Source organism: Festucalex cinctus, chromosome 13 (assembly GCF_051991245.1).
Source record: "Festucalex cinctus isolate MCC-2025b chromosome 13, RoL_Fcin_1.0, whole genome shotgun sequence".
Lineage (NCBI taxonomy): Eukaryota > Metazoa > Chordata > Actinopteri > Syngnathiformes > Syngnathidae > Festucalex > Festucalex cinctus.
The window spans coordinates 3,450,176-3,474,298 of record NC_135423.1 but is presented as its reverse complement, the minus strand read 5'-3'; the positions used below and the strand labels follow the sequence as shown (position 1 = coordinate 3,474,298).

At 38.8% G+C, this 24,123-nt stretch overlaps 1 protein-coding gene across 4 annotated transcripts in view; it reads left to right on the top strand.

The window, feature by feature from the left end:
* Positions 1-24,123, top strand: part of tenm4 (teneurin transmembrane protein 4) — a 321,917-nt gene that overhangs the window by 72,879 nt on the left and 224,915 nt on the right. For all 4 annotated transcript variants that reach the window (XM_077540676.1, XM_077540675.1, XM_077540674.1 and 1 more), the window contains exon 3: positions 11,902-12,109. The gene's annotated coding sequence lies outside the window, so the exon portion shown is untranslated. The remainder of the gene's footprint in view (positions 1-11,901; positions 12,110-24,123) is intronic.

Sequence of the window (24,123 nt, the reverse complement as noted above, 5' to 3'; positions counted from 1 at the left end):
GTATCATTTTGCTAAGAATGTTAAACACTGCGCATATTTTTATGGTGATGAAGCTCATTACATTCCTGACCGTATCCTGGCGCTTGTCATTCTGTCAGCACAGAAATATCCCCGTGAACAACGTTCCTCATGTTACCAAACGGCGAGAACTTACAGGCGCTTTTCCACCATGTCGTGTAAACAGAGCATTACGAGGACAGGCGCGGCCCCGCGTCCATTTGCGGCAACGGGGCCCGCAAAGCTCAACAGGTCTCAACTTTCCTGCCACGCGGATCCGTGAGCGCCAGCGCTGACAGCCAGCCAGACGCTAATGCTCATGCATTAGAAATATCCAATTACTTTGCAGATGAAGCTTGTGAGAGTGGCAGCCGCCATTGCAAACATACTAGCGCGAACCCCCGCATGGCTTTTTCGGGGAATTTTAAGGCCTCTTGCCCTGACAGGAAATGTCTGAATGCGCCACACACTTACTGTTGCTGCGTTACAATACACAGAGGAAATAAGTAGGGGGCTAAAAAAAAAAAAAAAATCCACGATAATTTTCCAAAAACAAAACATTAAATATCAGAAAGAATGAACTCAGTATTTTTAACTCATTTGCTCCCAATAACGTATAAATACGTTTTTTATGTTCTGTGTCCCAAAGACGTATTTATACGTGTGTTTTTTTTTTTTATGCTAGAGCATACAGAAGACTTTGATGCAGCCTCTCAACTGCAAAGAACAGTTGCAGAAATGGTAGCTATTACACAAACGGCCAGCAGGTGGCAGCAGAGCAAAGGAGATCAACCAGGGCCATGTAGAAAAAAAAGCTAAATTACTTACAATTTTAAATAGATTTGTGAAAACTGATTAAACTTAGCTCTCTTCTAATGCTAATGGCTGTAAAACGGAAACAGATAGAAACATACTTTTTTTTTCCTGATGAAAGAAGAGACTTTAATCTTTCTTTTGATAGGTTCCATGCTTTTATAGCAATTGAACACAAAATTCCGTGGGTCTTGCAAAATCAGTCAAAATCCAGTAAAACAGCCGGGAGCGAACGGGATTGCGAAATGTGAAAATGGCGGCGAGTGAATGAGTTAATTAGCTTTTTTTGTGCTGTTTGTCGCTAATCTTGAACAATGTCGGTGCTACGTGTCGCGCAGTGTGGGTGGGGAGGGACGTCAATTGAATGACTGTTAGCTAGCTATAGCGTTAGCACTGGCTAACTCTGTGTTTAGTGATGTCAGTTGAGGTTACTGGCAGGTGAGCTAAGAAATGCTCAAAGAAGCACTTTTGTTTACCGATGTTAAGGTTTGTTTGATAAAGCAAAATCACCTCTTTTGCATACAATTCATTGTAACTAGCGGTGGAACTCTAGGTAAGAAAGAGTACAACTACAAAAGATTCGTTTTTCAGCAAATAGTTGGGCATAGATTTCACATAATGTTGCTTGTTCTGTCCCTTTTCCAAGCATGGAAAACAATCGTAAATCTGTTTACAGCCACAGCGATTGGCCTTTAATAACCAGAATTGAATTGCTGGGAGTCTAATAACGCGCCGTCGACGTGAAATCAATGAAACCTCAGAGAAGGCATTATTGCAGGAAATGTAGTGTGGACCGCCTCAGGAAATGACAAGTAATTCTTATTAACACGAGTGGACTATTTCATTACAAGTTGACTCAACATCTGACGGACGACTCACGGCAGTTTGTTTGTGTGTGTGTGTGCGTACAATGGAGATTTCCCTCAGGAGCCGCGCGTTCGTTCGCTCCGTTCCGCTCTCAACGGCGTCCGCCCAACGCCGTCAGACGCTCTCGTTTTTTCGTATGCGTGTTTTCGCCTCCTGAACGCCAGCTCTGATAATCGCTGATTTGTCTGCGACCAAGCGCAGACGCTGCTGGTGATTATCCTAAACCGCTGGGAGGAGGAAATCTTGAGATGGATTTATGTTTCTCGGGAGATTAAGCTGTCACTGGGTCCAGGCTGAGGAAAATCTGGCGCTGTACAGTACACCCGCTGGGAAGCGACGTTGCAGCAGACCCTTTGGCTTGCATGAAGGGGCCCCGTTTTTAACACTGGTACCAAAATTGAGTTCAAAAACTCAGCCGTCAGAATGGGTGACCTCAGCTTTTAAAGCAACCAGCGTTTGGCTTCCAAGAACGGTCCCGATTCTTACGCTTCTTAGACTTGACTTAATTGATGTCAAAGCACAAACTGTCCAACAACAAATCATCAGCACGGTCAAAGCAGTTTATATCTGGTGTACATAGAGTGGAACTTCTACTTACGAACGTCTCTTCATACGAAATTTTCGAGTTACGAAACGCCTCAACGGGAAAATATCGCCTCTTGTTACGAAAGAAATTTCGAGATACGAAAGGTAAAAATACATTGCCGAACGCAACATACTTTCGGCTATGTCTATTTCCTACCATAGGTACCTAGCGTAAATAATAGTTTTTCGTAAATGTATGAACTAACGGCCGACGAATTTGTGCAAAAATTCTAACAATTGGTGATTGATGAAGGCACAGTAAGTTTTTAATTGCGACGAGACGGGCCTTTTTTTTTGGAAAAAAAGATGCCTCGCCATAACCGGAAGTTTCGGAATTTGTTTAAAAGAATCGCCCAGAAAAAGTGTTCACCAGTCGGGCGTTTGCTCACTAAGATGATGTTTGCCTTGGACATTTTCGAAGGATTGTTAAAAAAAAAAAAAAAGCAAACATCCATGGATCAGTTCTTTACAAAACACCAGGCAAAAAAAAACAAAAAACACTTCTGAGAGAGGAGAACATGAACCAAAGAGGGCAAAAAACGATAAGGACAGAAGTTAAAAAGGTGAATGACCATCATTTTTATTTTTTATTCTTTGTTTTTTTACATTACGCACAACTCTTATTTACTGTGCAATAATCAAATTGTAACATGTATTTGTTACATGTTTTGATGCAATTTTTATGCTTTATAAAACATTTATGTCTGAATTTTGGGAGGCTTGGAACGGATTAGGGCATTTACATGGAAAATGCGTCTCGACTTACAAAATTTTCTACTTAAGAACTTTCTTCCAGAACCGATTAATTTCGTAAGTAGAGGTACCACTGTATTCTCATAAAAGACGATTCCATACGTATCTCGATACATGGGGTGCGGTACGATTCAAGCATGCAACAATTTTCAACGATTCAATTTGGTTTGTCAAATAAAAAAAAAAAGTTCCCAATTTGAATCGGTTCCTGTTACTGTGCTCACTCATATTTTTTATCTTTTCGCCTTTTGCTCTCTGCGCATGACTTGTTTGGTCGATTTAATAACGTGCGAACTCTCCGTGACCTACCAGGATACCGGCTGTATTCCCAACACTGTATTTCGCCTGGAAACTAATTAAAAGCCTTGCCTTTTTTTTTTTTTTTTTCTCTCCCCAGACCACATTTAAGTTCTTTTTAACTCCCTGTCCAAGCCAGCGCCGCAGCGACTTACATAATCTCCCGCAGACGAGCGCATACATCGTCATTTAAACAGTCTGTGGCACTTTTGGCACGTTCTGATGAAAATTAACGTGATGTGGAAGTAATTTTCTTCCACCGAGGGACTCGATGAGTTTTTTTTTTTTTTTTTTTTTTTTCCCCCTCTGGCCCATCAGTGTGATTTCCACATCTATTTTACAGCTGACTAATGTGCTTTTTTCCCACTTGTGGCTGCCAAAAAACATGGAGGAAAAAAAAAGAAAAAACTCATCTAACATATTTTGGGAGCTTGTTGCACGTACGGAAATAGCCGAGTAGACGAAGTATTTGTATGGTGCTGCAGCAACAAACAAGGTTAATATTCCAATTACCAGAGGATAATTTGATGGCCTTTGCAAATACGGTTATTATATTTAAGTTATGCACTAGTAAAACTGTCCCTAGTGCCTTCCGATGAAATTTGTTTTTGTCAGCAGTTTTTAACATTTGCCAAAATGTGCATTAGCCTCATTAGTGAAACAAAGCATAAATAATTAAGGAGAGGTGTAAGGAACAGGGCAGCTCTTTGGATTGGGAAAGAAACATTCATACAATCGATCAATATCGAACTTTAGATATCGATTGATACGGTCTCTGTTCCACATCCTCAATTTCAAGGTAATAAATTTTGCCGCTGTAAAAACAAAACTGTCGCAAATCCCTAGTTGACAACGTGACATCATGACATTAGAGCTGTGTGATACGCTATAATATATATTGTACTGTGATATAAAAAACATCTTATCGCACGATCATATAATCCTCGATTTACCTTGTCACTGTACTGAGGGAATCCTGTGATTTCTTTTCCACTGCATTACTTGAAAAGTGGTTGTGCTACATACTGTATTTTGAATGATATTAAATTGGCCTCTGAGTACAGTATTTGTATTATTTTAGTTTAATGTTGTGGGCTATGCAAAATATGTATTTTATAAATAAAGGGAGAAAAATGCCAATAATTTTATTAGGATGTATAGTATTATCACAATATAGCTTTACATTTGGTGTTTTATATCATAATTTGCACTGTTAAAACGTCTTAAAAAGAAGACCAACTTAAATTTTGCGCTTTCCTAAAAACTAAGCACCAATGTGTGATTTAACGTACCGTTGCAATCCTAGGAAACACTATATTGTCACCTTGTTGGTGTCAAAACATAGCACAATAATATTTTTCGTTATTGAAAACGTAGCAAAAAATTACTAATTATATGAGTTCATTGTTTTCCCAGTAAATTGAGCTACAAACTTGGTAACGTAAGTCAAGGAAACTGTACTCAAGTAAAGAACAAAATACCTGAAAAATAAATCTGCTTAACTACAGTGGTACCTCTACTTATGAAATTAATTGGCTCCGGAAGAAAGTTCTTAAGTAGAAAAATTTGTAAGTAGAGACGCATTTTCCATGTAAATGCCGTAATCCGTTTCAAGCCTCCCAAAATTCAGACATAAATGTTTTATAAAGCATAAAAATGCATCAAAACATGTAACAAATACATGTTACAATTCGATTATTGCACAATAAATGAGTTGTGCGTAATTTTTTATTTTTATTTTTTTTCGAAAATGTCCAAGGCAAACATCACCTTAGTGAGCATACGCCCGACTGGTGAACACTTTTTCTGGGCGATTCTTTTAAACAAATTCCGAAACTTCATGGAAACTTCCGGTATGGCGAGGCATCTTTTTTTTCCCCCAAAAAAAGGCTCGTCTCGTCGCAATTAAAAACTTACTGTGCCATCATCAATCACCAATTGTTTGAATTTTCGCACAAATTTGTCGGCCGTTAGTTCATACATTTACGAAAAACTATCGGAACATCTCGTGCGGGATGAATGATGAGGACGCTGGATAGACACCGATTTATTATCTACGCTCATAAATACCTACGGTAGGTAATAGCCATAGCTGAAAGCATGTTGCGTTCTATAATGTATTTTTCCCTTTTCGTATCTAGAAATTTCTTTCGTAACAAGAGGCAATATTTTCCCGTTGAGGCGTTTCGTAACTCGAAAATGTCGTATGAAGAGACGTTCGTAAGTCGAGCTACCACCGTATAACGAACTATTTGGTCTTCATTAGTTGGCGCAGCTGACAGACAGAAACGTGTAAGTAATGACCTCAGCGTACAGACGGAGCGCTATAACATAAACGAGCCTCGAGGAGCCGCGTGAAATGCGGCGGCAGCTGCGCCCGAGCAACAAAAGAATCCGTGTGTAACGGGAGTGGCGAATGAATAAAAATGTCGGTTAATATATCGTCAAAAGACGTAGCCTAAAAACCAAACGGCGGGTCGGCTAATCCGGGGCGGGGGGGGGTTACGCCGCTATTTTACTTTTATAGCCTCCAGATTATTTGTGTTCGACGGAGGTAGATTTAACCCGTCCTAAATCACAGCGTTTATTGTTCCAGCTGTTGGCCGGGCGTAGGAAAAAGGTTGGTTTTACTTTGCGTCGTCTGTCTCCTTCTGAAATGTTTTCTCAGCTGCTGCAGCCTCGCTGAGCCTCCTCAGACTCCGGACAAGAAGCAGAACTGCTGCCCCCCCCCTTTCCTCCTTGTTCTGTCAAGACAAGACCCCCGCTCTCGCCCCGCGGGAATCCCTCACATCCAGGAGTCTTATTAAAGTGCTTTTAAAGCTTGTTGTATTGTCCGTCGGAGGCCTAAATAGCTTGGCGCTCTCGTAGCAAAAGCTCACAAGTGACACACTTATCAGACTGAAACAAACCTTGTCACCGCCAGTTCCAAAGAGGATGTGGGTGTGATTTGAGAAGAATATAGTTTTTAGGTGAAAACCCAATTAATTCAATCAAAATTTTCAATTAAAACTTGAAATCTAAATACTAGGGGTGTGAATTGCCTAGTACCTGACGATTCGATTCGTATCACGATTCACAGGTCACGATTCGATTCGATACCGATTAATCCCGATACGAATTTATAAGTCGATTGTTGCGATTTTTTTTCATTCAAATTTAGAAAATACTAATCAGTAAGCTTGTAGAGTGTAAGATTTATATGAAAATGTATTATTTATTTATCTGAAATTTCAGTCTTATAGAGGTTGTAATCTGTTTCATGTTTGAACAGCATTAAAATAAAATATTAAGGCTTAATGTTCCGTTCATATAACATTCTTCCATGCTCAAGGTGTGAATCCTAACCCGAAGTCGGACGTTTTGTTGAATATTTTTCCATTAAAAATGGAAGTTTAAAAATCGATTCACACACACACACACACAAAAAAGGCAATGATGATAAGACGAATCGGTAAGACTACCGAATGAACAATTCTGAGCTCTTAAAAAAAAAAAAAAAAAAAAAAAAAAAAAAAAAAATCGATTTTTTTTTTTAATTGAATCGATTCGAGAATCGCGTGATGTAGTATCGCGATATATCGCCGAATCGATTTTTTTGAACACCCCTACTAAATACGGAACCTTAACCTCTTAACAGCTAATGATTTGCTACTCGCGCGACTAGCTAAGGCTAGCAAAGTGTTCGCGGTTCCATCATTTTTATAGGCACCATTTTGTTGACAACCTTCTAATGGAAGAGACCATTTGAGTATCTTCACTTCCAGACCCAAGCGGTGACAGTCACAATTCTTTACTTCGACTTATCTGCTTTTAAAAAAACAACAACAACATATACACGCCAGGCATTATCACACAAATACGTTTAAATGACGTACACCTCGTGGGTCGTTGACGTGGGCTTCAATTTACGCCTTTATGGAATCCGTGACCTTCTGGGGAAAACGACGTTGCGCCTTCGTCGACGTCTCGCTGGACGTGACAGAAAAGTGCTGAAAAAGGCGCACGCGCGTACGCGTACGCGGGTCGATGATGAACGTGGTTTGTTGAAGGACACCTTGGTGAGGGGCTGCGTCGTAACGAGGCACGCGGCCTCCTTTTTTTTTGTGTGTGTTTTTTTTGTTGGGAGGATAGCGAGAGAGCCGCAAGCCTGGCAGAAAGTGAGGTCGTACGCTCAAAAGGGGGCCGATAAAACCTTGAAGGGGACAGAAAACTGTGAGCATAAAACAGCTTGTAGGTGCGTTTAACTAACCGAGAGGCCGTCATTGTGCCTTTTAAATCCTTTTGATTTTTCCCGTTTACATTATTTGAAATGGGTTTTTGAGGGCAAGAACTGGTCCGTCAGCAGGTCCAATCTGGTCCATGATGAGGACGGAACACAAACTTCAGTTTTTCACTAAACGTGTCTATTGTTGCTAATTTTGTCCACAGGGGGGCGCACTGACAACCACGCAAATGTCATTCTGATGCATAAATGTTGCGCTCATGTTTAAGAGATTTTTGTGTGTTTTTTTCGATAATGAAACTATGTGAATATTTTAGGATCTATTTGTAATGATTCGTGCCCAAAAGAAGATTATATATTTCGGCCTGTTGTCTTATTTTTCAAGATTTCCCACAAATACTAATAACCTCCGCCATGTAACTGATACTGTAACACCAAGATGAGATTTTTAGTTTTTCATGTCAAACCGCTTAGCATTTAAAAATCATCCATCCATCCATCCATTTTCTTGACCGCTTATTCCTCACAAGGGTCGCGGGGGGTGCTGGCGCCTATCTCAGCTGGCTCTGGGCAGTAGGCGGGGGGACACCCTGGACTGGTTGCCAGCCAATCGCAGGGCACATTTAAAATCAAAATAAACTTTAAGATTACAAAATATCCAAATGTTTTTCAGCTAAATGATTACAGTTACCTCTTTGATCTGTCACCAATGACACAAAACAGCATATTGAATTGTTTTAGGCTTGTTTCCTAAACACAAACTGAAGTGCCCCCACCTCACCTCCTCACATTTTTTTTTTTTTTTTTTTTTAAACGTGTGTTTTTTAATTCACGTGCGGCGCTCCTCAGTGAAAGTTTCACAGTCTTGTGGCCATTTTGCCGTTAAAAGGGGTCAGCATGTGTGGGATGCTACTGAAGGTGCGAGGGGCCTCGCCACGCTGCTGTCATCGTCTGTTAATAAAGCATTCTAATCATCATCATCAGAAGAAGAACAAAGAGAAAGAGAAGAAGAAGCAATAACGGCACAAACAAAGCTGTTAAGTCGCAGCTAATATAAACATGGGATTACAGAAAAGGTCAAAATTGTCCCGCGTGTGCCGCGTGTTGGCTTCATCGTTGGTTTTAATTTGAATTTCTTCTTTCTAGTGCAGGGGTGTTCAAACTTTTGCATTTGAGGGCCACATACAGGAAATCAGAAGGACGCAAGGGCCACATAATGTTATGAAGGGAAATTGTGTTTAGTCCTAAAAATTGTACAAATAATTTATTTGTGCTTTTGCGTACTTAGAAAAATGCTACAGTATATAAACCAATTTATTTGTAATAAATTTGGCAGTAGGGTTATTATAGTTTTGGAATTTTTCATTTTAGTTAGTTTTTAGTAGTTTTCAGGGTGGTTCTGTTAGTTTTTATTAGTTTAGTTCTTTAAAAAATGCTTTGTTAATTTAGTTTGTTTCAGTATTATTATTATTTTTTAAATCTGTATTACTTGTGCACAATATTTAAAAAAAAACACCATGAGAATGATGTCATCTTTTGGTGCTTTTCTATTGCACACTTCTGTGTGACATACGTTCAAACGTCATTATTCCGGTTTATATCAAAATAAATCTACTAAAAATCACATTTCAAAATCATCCCCAAAGGCTCATGCATTAAATTAATGACCAAAGACGAAAACGAAGGACGTTTGCTGTAATTATAGTTCGTTTTGTAAACATAAAATGTAGTTTCAGTTAGTTTTTGTTTTTATTTTATTTCGGTAACAATATTGTTTTTTGTAGGGATGTTCGATACCACTTTTTTTCAGACCGATACCAAGTGCCGATACCAGTAGTACATTTTGACAAATAAAAAAAAAATTACTAAAAGATATTTTTAAACAAATATATTTCCTTTAATTTTGACAAAAAAAAAAAACAGCACAGTCACTCTTCAATATTCTTAATGCTCAAAATAAAACACAAAAATGCTCTTTTAGTTTAAGATTCACAATTTTGAAGTATTTCCAAACCGGTGAAGTTTTGGTGAAAAACTACTGCGAGCTAGCGCCACTTACAGGCAAGGAGGACTCACTTAACGTCTTCCCCATCGGTCGCTTGTACCCGTCTGCGTCACGAGTACTCGAGTACTTGAAAAAAGGCTGGTATCGGCCCGATACCGATACCTGGTATCGGTACTCGCCCATCCCTAGTTTTTTTTAATTTTAGTTTTAGTTTTTTCATTAGTTTTAGTTAACTAAATAACCTTTAATGGCGCCTGTTTTTCGACACTCTCCCTTCTTACTTTGACCATCTCCAAACATTTATTAAATTGGACACTGCAATTATTGCGTCTTTATGTCATTGTTGTTATTTATTTCTTTCAACCTGTCCCATAGCCTATTTCCCCAGTTAGCATGTCTTCTATGACCTTGTCCTATTGAATGTTTGTTTAGGCTGAATGTGCATTTGGACCTGGAAAGCTGCATCAGGATCAATAAAGTTGTCTGAGTCTTAATTATTTAGGGGGTGTGGCTTCTATTTGAGCAGAGGGCATTATTTTTGCATTATTGGTGAATTAAACATGGTAGCGTGTCAACATAGCAAAATACAGACAACCTGTTGCTCATATTTTGGGAGAAGAAAAATCCCTGTCCATTTTTACACAAAAAGCCACCAGTGTTGTAGTAGTTGACGGTAGGGCTTTTACAAAAGCATAACGGTAAAGTCCTGTTTTACCAAGGGCATTTTTTTTTTTTTTTAAATCGGAGCCTATTGAACTGTGGCCAAGTCGACATCGTCGGGTCATTAGCGAGACCCCGCGTGTGGCTGGCTAAGCATTCCCAAGCTAGCCGGGCTCCTATTGTTTGGCGCCGCGCTCGACTTCATTAATGCACAGCGAATGCTCGCGGGCGCGCCGGCCAATGCTAATGAGCACATTAGCTGGCTCCCGGGCCAACCCCACCGTCTTTTGATCAAGTTGATATCGGTCCAAGATGCAAAGACAGATGGCCCTGGAAGACGTCGCATCCGAAGGCCACTCGAACTCAAAAAGGACGCCTGATCCGATTGGTCGGTTTCCCGGATTATCAGTTTTTCCGTTTTTGAGTCATATTTTCCAACAAATTGATGGCATCTGTAGGAACTTGTTAGTCGTCGGCAGACACCATGGCTCAAATATTCACTTTTTGTTGAATTTTATTTAAACGCCTCACCTCAAATAGACACATTTTGTTTTTGTTTTTTTTATGCTAGGACAGGGGTGTCTAAACGTTTTCATTTGAGGGCCACATACAGAAAATCAGAAGGACGCAAGGGCCACATAATGTTATGAAGAGAAATTGTGTTTAGTTCCAAAAATTGTGCAAAAAATTTTATTTGTGCTTTTGCATATTTAGAAAAATGCGACAGTATATAAACCAATTTATTTGTAACATGGCAGTAGGGTTATTATAATTTGGGAATTTTTCATTTTAGTTAGTTTTTATTAGTTTTCGGTGGTTCTGTTTTTATTAGTTTTAGTTCTTTAATAAATGTTTAGTTTTAGTTAGTTTCAGTATTATTTTTTTTTTTTTATTTTTTATTTTTTTAATGTATATTACTTGTGCGCAATGTTTAAAAAACACCGTGGGAGCGATGTCATCTTTTGGTTCTTTTCTCTTGGCTGCTGCTAGATGACGTCACTTCTGTGTGACATACTTTCAAACGTCATTATTCCGGTGGATATAAAAATAAATCTACTAAAAATCACTAAAACGAAGGACATTTTTGCTATCATTATAGTTTTAGTTAGTTTTGTAAACATAAAATGTCATTTCAGTTAGTTTATGTTTTTTAAAAAGCATTTTCGTTTTTATTTTTTCGTTAACGAAATTGTTTTTTGAATTTTAGTTTATTTCGTTAGTTTGAGTTAACTAAAATAACGTTTAATAGCACGGGTGTTTTTCGACACCCTCCCTTCTTACTTTGACCATCTCCAAACATTTTTTTTATTTTCAATTTGAACTGAGTCAAATTTTTTAGCATATGTTGCGGGCCACTAAGAAATGGATGGCGGGCCGCAAATGGCCCCCGGGCCGTAGTTTGGACACCTCTGTGCTAGAGCATGCAGAAGGCTTTGATGCAGCCTCTGAACTGAAGAAAACGGTCGAAGCAATGATAGTTATTACAAAAACGTCCAACAGGTGGCAGCAGAGTATAAGAGATCAACCATGTTGCAATTTTTTATTTATTTATTTATTTATTTTTTTTAAATAAATTTGTAATGAAACTTTGCTACGTATATTATAATGCTAATTGCTGCAAAACGGAAACAGACATGGCTGGGAGTAAATTAGTTAATAGTACTATAAAATAATTATTGCAATCTCTGAATTCACTTGACAGGGTGTGACCTGATCGGAGTTGCGCCGCCTCCTACAAATGCCGGAGCCGTCAAGGCGGGCGTGGGGCCAGATTGATACGAGAGCCGAGCGCAGCTTCCGTTCGCACGGCGACCTTTGGCGACCTCTCCATCGGCGATTCATCGACTGGCCAGCGTCCGAGGTCACGTGACCACGCCGGGTCATCTCACAATAAGGAGATGGGTGGAAACGTGAGTACTCGCCGCTCAATAACGTGACGGGAGGGAGCGGCGGTGCATCCGCACTCATTTGGGGAAAATGATGGGAGGGAAGTTAAAAAAAAAAAAAAGAAAAAAAGAAAAAGAAGAGGATCATTTGAACGTAGCTGTCAACACAAAGCACTCGAGGTTAATTAGGGAGGTTAATTAAAAAGTTTCCCGTAAAATAATGACACAAAGTGGATCAACTTTCTGAAGGTTTTTTTTTTTTTTTTTTTTTTTTTTAAGGCATCTGTCAAAAATAAAACATTAAGTTTGACAATTTTCCCCATTGGATTTAAAGGTAATGGAAATTGGTTTACTGGCAAGTCAATTTGTGAGTATATTTAGACAGGATCATCATATTTTAATATTTCTGCTCTTGATGGTGGGCCGTGACAATTTTCTTCTTAAAATGGAGATTGCAGTCTTACTCGTATTACTAAAATGAGTCATGTGACTAAGTTCAAATCTTGCTAGCAATTTTTAAACTGCTAGCAAAGCTGCTCTAGTGATATTCTTTTAGCTCGTCTCCCTTCAATTATGAATGTTTTTTTTTTTTGATGAAGCCCAGAGGAAATCCTTTAATACTCGATGTTAGTAGTTCAACTCTTTGAAGTTTTTGTGCAACTTCTGCGGGAGAGTTTCCACATCTTTTGAAGCAAAAAAAGCCAAAGAAAAAGCAGCCCTTTGAATCTCTCTGATTTTGGCTGACGTATTCCCTATCATGACAGCAGTTTGAACTCTTACGTTTGACTTTTGAGGCCTGTTGGATTTGCTCCTTCATTTGGAGCATGAGCCACAGAAAATCCCAAGAAAAAGCTAAACAGGCCCACAGAATTAGTAAGATTTATTTATTTTCTTTGTGTGGAGTTTGCTGCTTTTTTCTGAATAAGGTAGTAAGTTTAAACTCTGAAATTGTACATGACTTTTGAGGACTTTTTTTTCTTCTCCCCTTGAGTTTGTTGCTTTTTTTTTAGAAAGCACAAAGTCGCCCCAAGTTATCAATCAATCAATCAATCAAATCTTTAGTTCCATAGCACCTTTAATACTTTGTGCTTCACAAAAAAAATAATTTAAAAAGAAAAGAGAGAAAATTTTGTGTAAATGTAGTAGTTTGTGAATTTTGTGCCATTTATGAAAGCCTGCTAGTACCGGTAACAAAATGGGAGCAATTTCCAGAAATAGTCATATTTGTTAGAACATAATTTTTGTCTAACCAAATGCAAGAAACGACCCCACCCAATATAAAAAAAATAAAAAAAATAAAATAAAAAGCCAATCAGAGACAGAGGTGTGACTTATGTGGTGTCATCATCATATTATGTAAATTAGAAGTAAACAATCCATTTTGCATAAAGAAACAGCCTGTTGGATTTTAATGTTGCCTTGCTAAATGTCAGTCAATCAGATGGCATGGACGCAATAAGGAAAACTGTGGGCAGCTTCTATTTTTTATTTTTTATTTTTACCTCATATTCGATCCTGCCCCACTATTGATCGCAGACTCGATAGTGTCCATGCTTGTGTTATGGAAGAAGCTTCATCGCCACACAAAAGGTCAAGCTTCCCAGGATAATGTCAGGTTAAACTGTATCATTTATTCCCGATTGGCCGCTGGGATTATTGCAGCCTAAACACACACTTGTTGTTTCGGGTTCTCAAATCATCTGCCAACCGGGATACTAATTTGCGCTTTATTTTGTGAATAACGATCCTTCTAATTGTACAGATAAGTACTGTATGCCCTCCACTCCATTATATCATCTTTCAAGAGAAACCACGACAGACTTATTGTCTTTCTTGCATCATTTAATTGTGTCCAATTATTCGCTGAGCCCAAGGCTTTATAAATGAGGCGCACATTTATCGAGCTCTTAAATGGATAGATGGGGTATTTTAAAGCTGTCATTTCAGGAATTAGTGGTAGCAACGATGACAACGAGCAAAATGGACAGAGTATACGCCAGAAAAAATGTTTAATTCGCCACTTGGATGACTGGTTGTGATTGGGCGGACGATTGTCCTCATTCGGATTAACAGACATCGTTTGGACAAATGAGAGGCCGTTAGCATTTGACAGGTTACAGGTGGGCAGTTTTCCAACCATATCAGTCCTGTTGCTCGCCAACTGACATTGGAGCAGCGTTGCGGAAAGTTTCAGAAGCTACATTTTATGCTAGCCATGGCAAGCTCCAATTGGATCAAAATGGTAAATGCAGTGCATTTATATAGTACTTTATCTTGATCATATGTTTACAAAGGCATATTCACTTAACTCATTTAAATGACTTTTTAACTCTTTGACTGCCAAACACGTTGAATAACGTTTAATAAAATCACGATGTATGCCGCCATAAACGTTAACTGACGCCAACTACTTATTTTTTTTATTTTTTTGTGTGAATATATCAGTGGTCAGTGCAACGTCCAAGTGCAGCGCAGCCGGGTCAATGAGTTGTGAAATCAAAAACACCCACGAACTGTGGCCAGCAGATGGCAGCGGTAGCTGCTCGGGCCCTAACTAGAGCTGCCAATTACAATGAAACATGACGCAATCTGATGAAATAGAACAATTTCAAGGCTGACGTGAATGATCAAAGCCTTTGTAACATTAAACCTAATTTGACGGAGCGTCACTAAAACAAAAAATATTAGTATCAAAGTCAGTTGTGGAGAAAATGTATCTTTTCAATTTTCGCTCAATGTCATTCAAATGACCCATTTTCAAATGGTGATTACTAAAGAACGGAATAAGGTAGAAACATACTTTTTTTCCCAATGAAAGAATGGAATGTGATCTTTCATGTGGTACCCATGTTGTTTATGTAACAAAAAGAACACAATATTCTGTTTGCTTCGAAAAATGAGTTAAAATGCTCGAAATCGGCTGGCATTGGGGGTTGTTTTTTGATAACGTGTGGCAGTAAAAGAGTTAATTTGAAATATTTTCCCATTTTAAATCCATTTTAAAACGTTTGCTACTAGCCTCCGCTAAGCTAGTTTGTCCGCCATCCAAGTTTGCTAACTCCCTTTCATTTGTTGCATTAGCCAGCCAAATATTCTCATAACTTCTTCTGGGCGTCGGCTTGAATGAACCACCGTGTGTAGCTTTCAGGCAATGTGCACACCCCACATAGATACTAGTGTTGTAACGATAACGGTAATATCGCGATATTAAAACTGACACAATATATTGGTCGTTGTCATGTCACGGTATTAAAAGCAGCACATCTGTGAAATAAAGTCGGGTTGATTTCCATTTGTGCAATTCTTGCACCCTCTGGTGGCTCGTTTTTTTTTTTTTTTTAGTGCAGTTTAATTTTCACCAGGCATTTTTTGGCCCTTCTATGGGGCTTGTGAACCGAGTTAATATGTGGAGGAACTCAATGTGTGCTTGCATTAGCAAGTAAGTGCCTCTCTCTATATATGTTATATTTATATATTTTTTTATAAATAATATTTATAATATTTTTATACTTTTCATTGCTGCATTGTACAAAAATGTTTTTTTTTTTTTAGAATATTGTGACCTTTTTTGTATCACCAACCTCCCCACAATATCGTGATAATATCGATAACATCCCACGTAGATACGTCACACTTAGACGCGAAGGCCATCCAAACAGTTTTTTTTTTTTTTTTTTTTTTTTTTTTCTGATGACAATATTCTTTGAAGCATTCTGACTCGAATGGAAAAATTCTGATTCGGCGTTCGTTATTCAATTCGCTACTCAATTTGTGCACAAACCTTCTAAAAACGATGACAATTTTATTGTTGCGTCATTTCACGTGACTCTTGCGGAGGTGAATACGTAAGTTCCGCGCATTCACAAACGTAGAATTCTATTTTCCATCAGTCCAACCTGAAGAAAAGACAACAAAAAAAAACAACCTTTTCTGACCGCTTGTATCCGTAACATCAGTTAAAATAATACAACCTCAGTCTTCATTGACGATTCACCTTGTTTTGGAGCAAATATCTTTTCTTTGCCGAGCCTTGCGCTGAAAGATGTCAGCCTAATAAAAGTGCCGTTTACAGGGAGATGTGCTCATATCTCTGATTCCGACTTTATTGAGCGCCAAGGAAACATTAACTTCGATTTTCTTTCATCTGTCAGCCCAAATTGCTCAACCTCTAACATCCTTCCATTAAAACCTGAACTGTTGTACAGTCTCAATTTGTCTTTTTTTCTTCTTATTGAGGAGGTTTGCCCTGTCTCATGTAAGTAAGTGACTCTATCACTGTGTCAATGGCGAGTCTGGATTTCAGGGTTTTGCAACGAGGTGAACGGTTACTAATTAGGGCAGAGTTCACCAATTCCGGTCCTCGAGGTCCGGAGTCCTGCAGGGTTTTAGATGATTCCACCCACCAGCACACCTGATTCATATAATCAGCTCATCAGCATGCCTGATAATGATCCTGATCTTTTAGTATCGGGTGTGTTGGTAGGCAAAAACATCTAAAAACCTGCAGGACTCCGGACCTCGAGGGCCGGAATTGGTGACACCTGATTTAGGGAAACAGAGCCAACAGTGTGTTTAAAAAAAAAAAGAAAAAAAAAAAAAGAAAAAAAAAAGCATTTTCACTCATGGAGGCAGCACTTCACAAAAGCAATTATCCAAACTAGGGCCACTTATGCTAATATGCATTTTACAGTTGACATTGCAGCTCTGCTTACCTTTTGTCGTTCGGTCGTTGCTTGAAAATGACCGATTTTCACCCAGCCTAGGTACCAAGTCATGGCCAGTCTAGGGCAGGGGTGGCGAGGTCTGGTCCTCGAGGGCCACAGTCCTGCAGGTTTTGGATATTTCCCTTCTTCGACACAGCTGATTCATGATCAGCTCACCAGCAAGCTCCGCAGAAGCCTGATAATTGGAATCAGCTGCACTTGCGAGTAGGGAAATCTATAAAACCTGCAGGACTCCGGCCCTCGTGGACCACAGTTTGCCACCCCTAGTCTAGGCACTGATGAGTTTTTTCCTACTAGCCATAGCTTTGGTGCCATCCTGTGGCTTATTTGAGTATTGCAGGAAAAAAAAGAGCTGCGGATAGGCGACATTTTGCAAACAGCTGACACATGGAAGAAAAGAAAATGAATTGGTGAATCACAAATCGGTTTAGGGTTTACTGTACTGTATTTGTATAAGAGCAATAAAAAGTCAATTTTCCATGTTAAATCCCCCTTTAAACAAATCGTTTTGCTGCCAATCACCAAATTACAAAGCGACCTGGCGAGCCGAAATCGTGTTGTTTTAATGGGCACCCTTTCAGTTAACGTTTGCGTTTACACATTCTGGCTAATTAATTTAGCGCTCGCCCCGATCTCAACATGAATATTAACGTCCCTTTGACTTGAAAGTCCTTGTAAGGCTCTTGTTTGTGTTGAGTCGCCGCCCCGGGTGATGATTTGCATGAGCATTGGCATTCGGCGCCGCTGTTTGGACGTTTTTATAAAAGATTCACATTCAAAAGACGAGCAGCGACGCCGAGTCGTTTGGTCGCTTAACGGGGAACAGCTTTGTCGAAATTGTGTTGATCCGACGTTTAGTCGTCGTAATGAGAATAGCCTCTGTTGCCATGGTAACCCCAATGTGTCACAATATTGCTGAACCTTGTTGGCGCAAGCAATGTGAGAGTACAGAGCTTTGTGAAGCGTTGAAAGCACTTTTTTTTTTTTTTTTTTTTTCAAAAAGCTTAAACTAAAGGAAGTTCCCAATTCCCGTCACCCTCACCTCCAATTGTATTTGGACTGGAAACGGTTTCCTTCTTCTTTGACATTACCACTTTTAAGGTTTTAAACAGACATCATTTCAAAACCACGAAAGTCGTCACATGCAGGCAAAGTAACACAAGCCCTCCCCCATCTGTTGTAAAAGATCTTTCTTTGGGGAATTTTTCTGCGGTTTGGTAGAGGAAAAATACGCAAAACGTTCTGACCAAAAGTGGTTTCTATAACAAGAAATACTTCCAGGAAACCACTGATCATTCTTCAACAAATTCAACGTAACCTTACTATCAGATAGATAGATAGATAGATGTTAGCTTGAAAAGCAGATAAATGCTAGTTAAGTAGTTAGCTTAGCTTGTAAATCGTTAAATGTATAGATTATGGATGGATAGATATATAGATAGATAGATGGATAGATAGAAAGATAGATCTTAGCTTGAAAAGCAGATAAATGCTAGTTAAGTAGTTAGCTTAGCTTGAAAATTGTTAAATGTTTAGATTATGGATGGATAGATGGATGGATAGATAGATCGATCTTAGCTTGAAAAGCAGATAAATGCTAGTTAAGTAGTTAGCTTAGCTTGAAAATCGTAAAATGTATAGATTATGGATGGATAGATATATAGATAGATAGATGGATAGATAGAAAGATAGATCTTAGCTTGAAAAGCAGATAAAGGCTAGTTAAGTAGTTAGCTTAGCTTGAAAATCATTAAATGTTTAGATTATGGATGGATGGATGGATGGATGGATAGTTTGCGGCCAAGTTAGCTAAACAAGCTAACTAGCATAGCTAGCATCAGTGTCCGCTCTGATGTTACTTCACAGCGCAGGGGGCAGAAGAAGTATATTTACTTTTATACAACAGTTACCTTGAAATATTCAATTGTTTATTTTATTTTATGTTTACTAATGTCAATATGGAGCATTAAAGTTTGGCTAAAGTTAGTTAGTTAGTTTTTGAAACAATACATTGAGTTGTAATTTGTTTCGCTTCACAATAGATTTTTTTTTTTTTTTCATCTGCAGGCGGCTCACATGGTCTTCTTGTTGGTTTACACCTCACTGTATAGTGTAACTTTTTCATGTACGCAGAACTTTTCCCGTGCTAGTAAAGGACAGTAGCGGTTACAATGCAGAGCTGGAAAGAGTCACAGTGGTGGCTAAACATACATGTTAAAATTAGCATCCTAAATTAAATTAGCATAAGTTAGCACGTTAGCATTAGCATATGTGAGAACAGTTTTAACATTGCCCAAATGTATTCTCCAGCATCCCAGGCAAGCCATACGCCAGGTTGCGCTTGGAATCAGCGGCTATAAAAAGTAACGATAGGCGGGTCGTGACACGCCACACGACTCGGTTATGCGCCGCCTTCCGTTTTTACAAGGCGGCGGCCCGTCATAACTCAGACGCTTTTTATGGCAGGAAGTGTGTGCGGTCGGCGCGCTCCTAGCTTTGAGTGAACTTGTGCGTTTATTGGAAGCTACGGCCGTACTTTTTAAGCATCGATATGATCTGACCTCACAATTTTCAGGTTCGGGTTTGTATTTTTGGTCTTGTGCTGGATTAAACTGCACATATAACACAAACTTCGATCCCAAAACTGTTTATCATTTCAAACTCATCTTAACTCAGTTGCTCCCAATAACGTGTAAATACGTTTTTTTAAAAAAATGTTTTAAGTGTCCCAAAGACGTATTTATACGTTTTTATTTATTTATTTATTTTTATTTTTTTTTTTATGCTAGAGCATACAGAAGGCTTTGATGCAGCCTCTCAACTGCAAAGAACGCTTGCAGAAATGGTAGTTATTACACAAACGGCCAGCAGGTGGCAGCAGAGCAAAGGAGATCAACCAGGGCCATGTTGAAAAAAAGCTAAATTACTTACAATTTTAAATAGATTTGTTAAAAACTGATGAAACTTAGCTCTCTTCTAATGCTAATTGCTGCAAAACGGAAACAGAAACCTACTTTTTTTTAAATTATTTGATATATCATTAATACTGCCACATGCATTTTTTTTTTCATTTATTTACGACTCCCAGTCGATGACACACCGTAGCGGGTTTGTCACCAGCACGCGCAGTGCATTAGCACTTAACAGCAGCTCGTTCCTTGAGCATCTCCGGTGACACGCTGTTATTTTTTGCGCTCGCGTCCAGACACGTAATAAAAGGCCCGGAGCAAAAAAACTACGACTACGCGTGACCCGTCGCTCCTGTCAAGTCTGCGACTACATGTTGATGGACGCCAAGTTGTTATCGCTGCTGGTCGCTTAAGTGTCGGGTTGGGAAGGGGTGATGTTCAAGGACGAGCGTCGTTCTTCTTTTTGCAATCGGTGGGTGAATGTGATCAAAGTGAGCATTGGTTTTAAAAGGGGATGGAAATATTATGGGATATGGAAATAGACTACCCAAATGGTATGTGTGCAAATTGTAAGGTCTCTGGAGCAGGAGTCGTGCTGTTACTATCAGATATTTTTAGAAGTAATTAATCAGATTCATTTTAATTTTGCATTAGTGTATTACAAAAGCAAATTTCCCTCTTAATTACTGTTTATTAACCAGTGATTGGTGTTTATTTCATACTTCTTTTCTGTATAGTGATTTAAAAAAAAAAAAAAAAAAAAAAAAAAAGGAGGGGGATTGATGTTGTACTATGTTACCAGTTCAGTTATTGTTTTCAAAATAAAAACAGATTTTTGCAATTTTGATTAAGCACAGAAGGTAATCGGTCTTCTTTTATGGCGGACTATAGAAATCAACGAACAATTACTGTTGATACGCTGAAATCAAAGCATTTTGACAATTATAAATTCAAAAATGGCTCCCAAAAAAAGATGCGATTATTCAAATAGGTGTTGATTAATTTGATAATTGATTATTTGCTGATTAATCAATTAATTTTGACAGCTCAAAGCAGGAGTTCTAAAAACTCTGGATCCAGGGACTTATTTATTTATTTATTTTATTTTTTTTCCCACCTGCTCGATCATGTGACATCTTGGTGAAAATATCCATATTTAAACGTCGCATGTTTTCGACTTGTGATAAAATCACAACACTTGGGAAAAGTTTATAACACTTCATTAACACGTGTCTGTGTAGCAATTATTGCTTCCAGGAAGTAGACGCCCCCTCACCTCCATTAGCGCCGAGAAAAAAAACAAAAAACATTGGCCACATTGGAAATGATTTGCAGGCTGGTGCCGGTTGCCATGTCTCCAAGACTTTTTCCTCCATCCACGTCACATCACAGCCAAGCGCCGCTGTGCCGCCACCGTCTTTTTTTTTTTTTTTTCTTTTTTTTTTAACAGCCTTGCCGGCCGCACAGGGACGCCAAATTGGACCTCAGCGGGGTACTAAATGTGCCTTCAATCTCAACAATCCTTTTAATCTTTCATCAGTCCGCGCGGACGCCACTCAGAAGCCCGATCCCTTTTACAGCCTGGCGAGAACGTTGGTGATAGCGGCTCGGTAAATTAATGAGAAAATCCTCACCAAAAAAAAAAAAAAAAAAAAAGTGCAACGTGAAGATGTATTTCAGGCACATTGCAGCTGAAAACGCGTCTTGAAAAATGCTTTTCCGCGCGGCAATCAGGCAGGGCGACTAAAACGACAGGTCACGGTGCTCTTACGTGTTCTGTTTAGCATTCAGTGGGAATCGGAGGCTCAGTCAAGCAGAAAGTTTTCTTGTTAGCAAGAGGCTGTTTTTTTTTTATTTTTATGCTGCTTGACTGCCAATCTGTTCAGGGTCAGAATGAAGCCGACGTCGAACCTTCCCGAAAATGTGGGTCCAATTGCCAAATGGGCGACTTTGGCTTTATTTGACTTTACGAATGCAGAATGATCTTGGGGAGGCAAAAAAAAAAAGCCAAAAGCAAAAGCACAGCCTTTGATAATTGCTAAACTGAGACTTTGCGTTAAAAGCATCTTTTAATGTGTAACTTTCCTGAAAGTCAAATTCTCATCGTCAACAATCTTAATGTGTGCATAAGCCGGAGTTACCTCTTTCCATAGAGTACATCAGGGGTGTCCAAACTGTTTCCTCTGAGGGCCACATACAGAAAAATAGAAAGCTGCAAGGGCCACTTAGATTTTTTTTATTTTTTTTTAAAGTTATTAACACATTCATTGCCAGACCAGCAAAAAAAATTCATCATTTGACGTCTTTTTCCGTCCATGGCAGTGAATGAGTTAAACATGGTAAAAAAAATTAATGAAGCAATTGTAAATTGTTGATATAATGTACAGTTACTTATTGAAAACCGTCTGTGACTCATCGAGGACGTTGACGCCAGGGAAGCGAACGCGGCTCAAAGTTTGACGCCGCCTCACTTTCCGATCAAAAACGGCTCCCCCGACCTGAATCGGCCTGATGCAAAGCTTCTGATTGGAATTCGAGCCTTTTGAATCGAGAAAAAGGGATCATGAGATGAAGATAAAACATCTGACGTGTCACGAAGCAGAAGCTGCACTTTTAATGATTAAGTCAGATTTGAAAATAAGAAGCAGCAGCAGTAGAAGAAGGGCAAAACCATAAAAAAATAAATAAATAAAAAAGGCGGGGAGGCGGCGTCGAGCAAAGCCAAGCGAAGCCCAATTAGGGGTTTTATGGGGCGAATAATTGGAGTCGCAGCACTGAGCCTTGTCTCAAAAGCAAACGTGTTTTTTTTTGTGTGTTTTTTTTTCTTTTCTTCTCCTTACGACAAGAACAAAAGAACGCGCCCGCGCGAGTTCACAACAAACCTGGTAAATTATTAAAGAAAAACATCAAAACACCAGAACACTCACCGAGCACAAGACTTCAACATAAATTGTGTAACACCTGCAAATAAAATCAATACCATTTACCATCTTAATAGTTTCACTTCGGGATCCAAAGGGAACATTTGTTGCAATACCCCGAAGGGATACGATCACAAATGCATAAATCATATCAGACGTCTGTCGAATTGCTAACAGTCTGGATCAGATCCAGATTGAAACCTGTTTTCAGCCTTGATAAACATATTGGATTTTGGTCCAATTGGTTCAGATTTGAGCAGATTCGTCATTTTTATTTTAGTATTTGGTCGACATTGGAAGGAAAAAAGGCATCAAATGTAAACACAAAACGGATTCTGGATCTCGTTTGAGTCTCCATTCATTGAGCGCATTTTCTTCCACTTGGATGAGGTTTCAGGTGTGACTAACAACATGCTTAAAGGGATACTTCACTTATTTAGCCCATTATAGCAATAGAAAGTTAATATTTTGTCTATAATTTATGATACTTTCATTATTTTTCCACATACAATTAGTACCTTTAAAAACACATTTTGCAACCTGCTGTCGACTGAAAATGACATCACAAGGACTCAGGCAACCAGTCACAGCTCACCTGTTTTCTTGGTTTGGTCATGTGACATTCACAAGCTGAGCTGTGATTGGTTACCTGAGCACTTGTGATGTCATTTTCAGTCGGCAGCAGGTTGCAAAATGTGTTTTTAAAAGGTACTAATTGTACATGAAAAATAATGAAAATTATTCAATTTATTAGAGGCAAAATATTCATGTTTGACTGCCAAAAATGGCGAAATAAGTAAAGTATCACTTTAAGTCAACTTCATTTATGGAGCATTTTAGAAGCAAGCATCATTACATACATACAAAATTCGGTACATCGAGTAAACATGAGACATGCACAAACAGAGACAATTAAAAACAATAAATTAATAAATAACGGCAACAAATTGAAGGGGGAAAAAAATTCGCTACAACCAAAAAGGTGATGTGGATCAAATCTGATTTGAGTCAACACACGGTAAATCTTGCTCTGATTTGTTCAAAAATTACACAAATACAAATACTGTATGTAAATTGCAAAAAATAAAAATAAACAAATAAAAAAAAAAGTATATCAGGGTGTCAGAAATTGGATCCGAGTATCGACCATGTAGATGTCTTTGTGGGATTTTGTGGCTGCACCGGGGTTCATGAAGAAGAAGAATCAGCGTTTATTAGAGTCATAGGAAATATTGCCCCAAAAAAATAAAATAAAAAATGGTATCAGAAGTGGGATTAAAGGAGGACATCCAGGTGTGATTTGGGGAACTGGAGGTTGTGCATCCTGAGACAAAATTAGTACTCCTGTTTTTTTTAATTTTTATCTTTTGTATGATAATATGCCAAAAATATTTGGTGTCAGAAATTGGATCCGAGTATCGACCATGTAGATGTCTTTGTGGGATTTTGTGGCTGCACCGGGGGTCGTGAAGAAGAAGAATCAG